Here is a 9,305-nt window from a genome sequence, read left to right on the forward strand (position 1 = left end):
ATCGTGCCATACCTAGATGGTAATCAAACTTCTGTGCAGCAGCAATAAATTTTCTGGTCATTGCCAACGCAATGTTAACAAATTCTATTTGATATTTGGACAGTTTCAATCTGGATCTTATCCCTGTAATGCTTCAGAGTAAAAATAATTCTGGATTTTGTGAGAATTTTATTCCTATAATTTGCTTGTAAAAAATTTCCTAATCTAACCAAAAAGGTCTTACTTTAGAACATGACCAAGTTGAATGTAAAAATGTTCCTATCTCCTCACCACATCTAAAACATTAATCTGGGGGGCATCACATGATGGAGTAGCAACTGGTCGGGTGAAACCAGCGCTCCCCAGAGAAAAACTTAAAAAGTGGAAAAAAACAAAGTTGTAACAAAATAAAATACAGGAAATAGAACATAAACATTGAATGAAAAGAAAGAAAATGGCTCCAAAGGAGGAAAAAGTCACAACAAACAGCAAAGAACCGAAGAAATCGCCAGAAAATAACAAAGGCCTTACCTGCACGCCAGAACCAGGAGCTCTCCGCTGTAACGTAGCCCGCGCTGCGAAATCGGCATGTGAGCAGGGTCGGGGTGAGAGGGCCCAGGGCGGGCTCCAGCAATGGCTGACTGAAAAAGAAAATGGAACGCTAATGCGCATGCGAGAGGAGTTCCAGTCAAGACACTGAAGAGAGCAGTCATCAGCAGCGAGCTCCTGTAACCCCAACAACAAGTAATGTAGGAGAAACAGCCTTGGAAACGGACTCTACATCAAGTGAGGTTACGGAGCAAGAGTTGGAAGACTTGGAAGTGACAAAGAAGATACAGAAGAAAATTAAAGATGAAAGCCAAAAACAAACAGTAGACAAAGTACTTTGACAATCAGATGAGAGTGATGGTGGAAACATTGATGTCAGAAATCAAAGTTAATAGAGAATGTGTGCTGGAAATTCAATGTATGGAAAATGTAATAAAGGATATGAAAAAGCAATGTGAAGAAGGAGAAGACAGAGTGAAAGGTATGGACATGGATATGACTGTCTTAAAAGGAAAAAAACAGGAGTAAAGAGGTCACAAAGACACAAGATTTATTGGCCCAGAAAATTGGCATTCTTGAAAATTTTAGTAGGGGTAATAATATTAAAATAGTAGGCCTGAAAGGTGTGGAAGGTACAGACATAAAAAGGATTTCTAAAATAATGGATTCCACAAGTTTTGGAGACGGAAGAACTCCAGGAAGAAATAGAAATTGAAAGAGCTCACAGAGCTTTGGCACCAAAGCCACGTTCCATCCTGATCAAGTTATCCAACAAGGGAAAAAATGTTAGGGCTGGTGGCCAGAAGAACAAAAGAAATTAAAGATCCATTGGAACATAATGGGAATAAGATATTTTTATACCTGGATACAAGTTTTGAACTTTTCAAGAAACGTGAGGAAATAAACCCAATAAAAGACATTATGGAGAAAAGGTTATAATGTTGTCTTGTGACACCCAACAGTGTTAAAAATATTCATCCTGGGCATACAAAACTGACCGTTTGATGACCCAAGAAAAGCTCAAGACTTTGTTGAACAACTGACAAATATTCAACAAGGAAGAGAGTGATTGGCAGAACTAAGAGACAGTTAAAGACACTATATATGTAAATATGTTTGGAGGTTAACCAGTTGATTAATAGTTGGTTTATATGAGAACTTTGTGTAAGTGTTTAGAAAGTAAGTTATAAATTCTCTGGGGGAGGGTCGGGTCTGGGAGAGAACTGGGTCTGGGAGAGGGCCGGGTCTGGGGGAGGGCCGGGTCTGGGGGAGGGCCGGGTCTGGGGGAGGGCCCGGTCTGGGGGAAGGCCCGGTCTGGGGGAGGGCCCGGTCTTGGGGAGGGCCCGGTCTGGGGGACGGCCCGGTCTGGGGGACGGCCCGGTCTGGGGGACGGCCCGGTCTGGGGGACGGCCCGGTCTGGGGGAGGGCCCGGTCTGTGGGAGGGTCAGTCTGCTGCGAAATCAAGTGATAATTGTGGTTTATCCTGCAGCCCATAATGGTAGGTGTTGTGGTTGTCCCCCAGGTCAACACAACACAGGCAACTCAATAAGTGGGGGGGGGGGGGGGGGGGGCGGGGGTCTTTCTCTATGTTTTCTTTTTTACAGTTTCTTACTCTTCTTTTGGTTTTTAACTTTTTCAGGGTGTTTGTGTCAACATGTATTGAAAGATATGTTAAATTTTGAAATGTGGTGGGACAAAAAGTTGGAGGGTTTGAGAGCGTGGTATGTAAAAAAACACAGGCTAACGGAATGAATATGTTGAAGTTTATGACTATTAATATATTAACGGAATACATAACCAAATCAAGAGAAAAAAGTTAATGACATCACTAAAAAAGGAAAAAATAGATATTGCATTTTTACAGGAAACTCATTTAACAGGAGAAGAACATCGTACATTGAAGAGAGATTGGGTAGGTAATGTGGTAGCATCATCTTACAACTCAAAGGCTAGGGGGTGGCTATCTTAATTAATAAAAATTTGCCTATTAAAATAGAAAAAGTAGTTATAGACTCAGCTGGGAGGTACGTTATGATAGTATGCCAGATCTACTCAGAATTCTGGAATTTATTCAATGTATATGCACCTAATGAGGATGATCAGAAATTTATGCAGGATTTTTTTTTTATAATTAGCAGATGCACAAGAACATATCTTATTGGGCCGAGATTTTAATTTTAGCTTGGATCCATTATTAGATAAAACCGGGAAAAATTCAAAAAAGTGTAAAGCAGCTAAATTTACAGTAAGTTCCACACAAGATATGAAGATAATAGACATATGGAGAAAATAACACCTGAAGGATAGAGTTTACTCATATTATTCTAACAGACCTAAGACTTACTCCAGGATTGATATGTTTTACTTCCTGCCCAAATACAAGGGAGAGTCCAAGATGTTGAGCATAAAGCAAGATTGTTATCAGATCACTCACCCTTACGGCTAACAATTGCTCTGGAGGATACTCCTAATAAAGGATATAGATGGAGATTTAATCCCATCTTGCTAAAAAGACAAGACTTTAGGCAATTTATAGAACAACAAATTAAAATATATTTTTGATATGAATACAAATTCAGTAACAGATAAATTTATATTATGAGATGCAATGAAAGCCTTTATTAGAGGGCAACTAATAAGTTATATAGCTAAAATAAAAAAAGAATATTACCAAGAAATATAAAAATTAGAAAAAGATATAGTAAATTAGAGAAAGATTTAATGAAAGGAGAAGATAAAGAGGAAAAAAGAGCATTGACAGAGAAGATATTGAAATATGATATGTTACAAACATACCAAGTGGAAAAAAATGAAAACAAAACAAAGATATAATGAATTAGGTGAGAAAACAAAATTTTGGCTTGGCAATTGAAGACAGAGCAAGTAACAACAACTATAATAGCAATAAGGAAAGGAAATAATCAGATTTCATATAAACCACAAGAGATTAATGAAAATTTCAGGAGTTTTTATAAGCAATTATACCAATCAGGTCTTAGAGAAGAATAATGAAATGGATAAATTTTTGACAAATATCAAGTTACCCCAGTAAATTAGCAAATTCCCTGATGGTTATGGAAGTATATGGCACATTAATGGATCTACCAAATAATAAAACACCGGATGAGGATGGATTCCCTATGAAATTTTACAAAACTTTTAAAAACTTATTAATTCCTTTTGTGACAGTATATCTAGAGGTGGTTTGGGAGGAATTGTTAGAGCAGCTTGCACACATACATTGTAAAACACAGAATATTTGCAGGATTTTTGCAGAATGCTTTCTGCAGGAGGCATAGAAGTATCAACAACAGCTTGCCTGGGAGAGCATGTGATATTTGCAGGCAGAGAACAGTTTTGCTCTCAAAGTGGGAGGGTGTGAAACAGAGAGGAGAGAGGCAGACATCCATTCCAGAGGGACACGCTGGCAAACTTTGGAAGGCTGCCTGGTCAAAGGAGAAGACTGGTGGTGTGAAAGGGGACCTGAAAGAAAAAGGATCATCTGGAGAACCCTGAAGGGGGCAAGTTTCGTCAGCAAGGCTGATTGAGAAGGAATCAGTTGTGGATGTCCTGGAAAAGGAATCTCTCTCTGAAAACCAGCAAGAACCCTCCTGAGTGGTAACCATTTGCCTGTTAAGCAACAAAGACTGGTGAACTTTGTTAATGCTAACTTCTGTGCACAGAACAAGAATTGCCTGCAACCAGTGAGGTTGGACTGTGATCCAAAGAACTTTTCGGATCTTAAACATACATCACACACACACACCTAATTAGAGAGGGAGATTAAGTAGTTAGGTAGGTTGAGTAATAAGTTAAAGTTTAATTCTGTTTTCTTGTTCAAATATAATTAAAAACAACTTTTGTTTAAGTAACCCTGTGTTGTGGAGCAAATCTATTGCTGCTGGTTTTTGGGGTCCTCTGGACTCTGTAACACACATTTTTTAAGATATAATAAAACAGGTGAAAGAAACTCAAAATTTACCTGTATCTTGTAAGATGGCAATAATCACAGTAATTCCAAAAACAGGGAAAGACCCATTGTCACTTTCTTCATACAGACCAATTTCCTTATTAAATACTGATTATAAATGAATAGCAAAATTACTAGCAAATAGATTAGCGAATTGTTTACCACGGTTGGTGAAATCAGATCAATCAAGATTTATTTAGAAAAGCAGCAGGTAATGGATGTAAATTTATCAATTTGATACAAATGGCACAAGAAAATAAAGAACCAACCGTGACAGTAGCTCTAGATGCAGAGGAGGCTTTTGATAGGCTGGAATGGAGCTTTCTCTTTAAAGTAATTCAGAAATTTAAAATACCAGAAAAATTGATTAATAATTCAAAGGCAAGAGTGCTAACTAATGGTTATATTTCAGATTAGTTCAAATTGAGTAGGTCAACAAGGTCAACAGATAGAATGATAAAGGAAATAAGGATTTAAGAGGAAGAATTTAAAATTAGTTTATTTGCGGATGACATTATAGTATATTTAACCCATCCTGAAGAATCAATAAAGAAGTTACATACCAAATTGAAAGAATATGGGGCGATTTTGGGATACAAAGTTAGTAAAAGTGAAGTAATGCCAATCAATACAGCAAATTATACACAATGTAAAAAAGAATCCCCTTTTAAATGACAGGTATAGGCAATACATTATTTAGGCATCAGAATAAATAATAATTTAAATCATTTGTTTAAATTAAACCCAGCCATTAATGAAAATTGTACAAGTTTTAGAGAATTGGAAAGACTTGCCAATAACTAATAGGGAGAGTAAACTGTATCAAAATTAATATATTTCCACAGTTAAAATATTTATTTCAAATGCTACCTATTCCTGTAAGAGGGGAATTTTTTTCAAAAATTGAATAAATTGATAAAAAATTTCTATGGAAAGGGAAGAAACCAAGAATAGCCTTGGAAAAGTTAAGAGGGACATATAAACAAGGGGATTGCAGTTGCCAAATTTTAAAAACTACAAAAGGGCTGCCAAATTAAGATTCTTGTCAGATTGTTGTAAGGTAGGAGAAAAGCCAGCCTGGCTTAGGATGGAACTATATAAACTAAGGATAAATGTTTCAGAACATGTACTTTACAACTGGAATGGGAAGTTAGTGCAACATAACAATCTACCAATACTACACCATATATTAAAAATATGGAGTAGGATACATTTAGAGCAAAAGTTAATAAATTATCAAATACCAAATATATTGCTACTACAACAAAACCAATTAATACCCTTTACAATGAATAACATATTTTAAGGAATGTTCAAGAAAAGGAATAGCAAGAATAAAAAATTGTTTTCTGGGCAATAACTAACTAAAATATTACATGGCTCAATATTTTCATACTATCAATTAAAATAGTTAAAAGAAAAGCTTGTAAATGATATAAGGTTACCGGAGGGCAGTAGTTTTGAAAATATAATCACAGACACTATGATAATTAATAAGTTTATTACAAATATGTATATTAAATTACAAGACAAAGGAAAAGATGAGGCAATATATGGACCCAAATGCTGTAGGGAAAATGATTTAAACATACAAATAAATAATGAAACATGGAAGGAATTATGTGCAGGGATTACAAATAGAATAAATGCCTGGTATCGAATGATACAATATAACTGGTTTCACAGACTATACGTTACACCTCAAAAATTAAAAGAATGGAACCCGACATCAGCTGATAAATGGTTTTGCTGTAAACAAAAAATTGGTACAATGGTACATTCAATTTGGATATGTACAAAAGTGAAACCATTTTGGGAGGATTTAAATTCAATACTAGATCAAATTACAAAAAACAAGATAGCAAAAGACCCAGAAATTTTTTCTGTTAAGCAATATAAAAGACAAAGTTAAAATTGAATTTAAACAGATTTCAAATATGAACTATCAAGATTGCATTAGTGGCAGCTAAAAAAATGTATAATGTTAACTTGGAAAATGGAAACACCCCTGAAAATACAGCGGTGGCTCACAGACATGAACAAATCTATTCCATTAGAGAAAATTACTTAAAATAAGAGACAATTACACATAATATGAACAAATTTGGGACCCTTATATAAACTTTATTGGTAACCGCAACCTCGGTCCTTCACTTCGTAACTCTAAACAAGAAATAGTATATGCAAGGAAAAAGTGAATCTCAATATTTAAAAGACACGCTCCCTTTTGTTTTTTTATTTTCTTTTCTCTTTTGGTTCTGTTTTTTCCTCTCTCTATAGTTATTGGAGGGGGTGGAAGGGAGGGGATTGAGGAGAAAATGGAAAAAGTCACTGTATATATACGTACAAAGTTTGTGTAAATATTGTTAGAAATTGATTATATTGTAATGTATTAAATAAACATTTAAAAAACATTGATCTGAAAGATTTGGATTTAATTTATTTAATTTCTGTGATATGAGATATAATTAATGCAAAAAATTATATTGTACTAATCTACATCTTACATTGATCGTATTAATCATACTTCACAAAAAAATTCAGATTAGAATTGTTCTTATATTTAAGTCTGATTCCCATCTCTGCCTGGACTTGAGCACCCTGTTTGGGGAACCCCATTTGAAGTAAGCGATACATTACTAAAGTAAATGTCTTTGTATTTCCCATTCAAATCAAAGTTTCCACATCACTACAATTTGTTAACATTGTTGGGCCCAATTTATCCCTTAAGAATGCTCTTATTTGAAAAGAGCAGAAATTTGTATTATTAAGAATTCCATATTTATTTTTAATTGTTCAAATGACATCATTTGTCCCTGCTCATAACAATCTTCAATGTATCTGATCCCTTTATGAGACCAGATTTTGAAAATATATTTACTCATTACACATGGTATAAGCCTGTTATGAGTCAGAGGAGTTTTAGGAGATATCTCCCCCCCCCCTCCCCAATTCCAATATCTCCATTTATTTTAAACCAGATATTAATTAAATGTTTTAGTAAAGCGGGTTCTCTCACCAGTTTCACATCCCATTTATATATATAAAATCCTCTGATTCTCTCTCCTATTTTATCCAATTCTATTTTCACCTATGCAGTTTTATCTTCTTCAAAAAAGAAGATAAGAAATCTCATCTGTGCCACTCGATAATAATTTTTTCAATTAGGGAGTCGTAAACCTCCAAATTCATATTTCTTCTAAAGAGACCCTCGATATCTTACCCTTTGAAATAAATTTCTGATACTTATTTAACTCTTGAAAGAGCCTCTGAGATAATGGTATGGGCAGTGATTAAAAAGAGCTATTGTACTCTTGGAAATACGCTAATTTTAGTACAATTGACTCTTCTCACTAGTGTTATAGGTAAGACACTCCATCTATTTAAATCTTTTTCAATCATTTTAAGTAAAGGTAAAAAATTCAGATTGTACAATTTTTAAAAATTATCTGTATGTATCCCTAAGTATTTTATCTCAATTTGCTGCCCATTTAAATAAAGTGTCTCTGACACTGAGTAAGAGGCATAATTTCACTCTTACCCCAATTTATTTGATAACCCAAACTTTTGGACTATCTTGCAATCTTGAGTACAATCTCTGTACTAAAGTTACTGACTCTGTCAAATATATCAGTACATCATCAGCAAATAAGTTAATTTTATATTCCTCCTGGTTAACCCTAAATCCCTTGATGTCCAAATCTCGATGAATTACTTCTGCAAGAGGTTCTATAGCTAAAATAAATAGAGCTGGAGATAACAGACATCCTTGTCTGCTAGATCTTGACAGCTTAAAGGGTGAATAGATTTGAGCATTAATAACCACTAACCTTTGGTTCATTATATATTGCCTTGATCCAATTTATAAAATTTGTCCTAATCCAAACCTTTGCAATACTTTAAATGAAAAGTCCCACTCTAGTCTATCAAATGCTTTTTCTGCATCTAATGCCACAGTGACTCAGATCGCCCCTCTTTTGTGCCAAATGCATTGTACTAATTAATCTACTTACATTATCCATAGATTGCCTTTTTTCACAAAGCCTGTTTGATCCATTTTTATCAGTTTTCACAAGAATTTTGCCAATCTATTTGTCAAAGCTTTTGCAATAATCTTATAATCTGAATTTAATTAAAAAAATAAGTCCATAAGATGATGGTTTCAATGGATCACTATTTTTTGGTATCACAGTAATAATTGACATTGAAAATGTTTCTGGGAGTGTGTGCGCTGTAGATCCCTGATTGAATACCTCCATAAAGGAATCAACAGGTTTTTTAATTCTTTATAAAATTCAGGAGGAAAACCATCTTCTCTAGGAGATGTATTACTTTGCAATGAACTCAATACCTCCCTTAACTCTTTCTGGGTAAAAGGAGCATTTAATTCTACCTGTTCTTCCAAATTTAACCTTGAAAATCTTATTTGCGATAAGAACTCTTCTATTTTATTAAGATCTCCTTGAGATTCAAATTGGTATAATTAAGAATAAAATTGTCTAAAGGCCTCATTAATTTCATGAGGTTTATAACTAGTCACATTCACATCTGTTTTTATCTCATTAATCGTTCTTGAGACCTATTCTACTTTCAACTGCCAAGAAAGTACTTTATGAACTCTTCCCAGCCCATTTGTAGTATTTTTGTTTAGTTCTTATCATTTTTTCCATTTTATATGTTTGTAATATTTTATATTTTATATTTTTGTTAACAACCTGTCTATATTTTTCATCAAAATTTCTCTTTTGAAGGTCTTTTTCCAAGTTAGTAAAAACATTCTTTTTACCTTTTTACTTTTTACCTCTCT

This window comes from Narcine bancroftii, chromosome 12 (genome assembly GCF_036971445.1).
Source record: "Narcine bancroftii isolate sNarBan1 chromosome 12, sNarBan1.hap1, whole genome shotgun sequence".
Taxonomy (NCBI): domain Eukaryota; kingdom Metazoa; phylum Chordata; class Chondrichthyes; order Torpediniformes; family Narcinidae; genus Narcine; species Narcine bancroftii.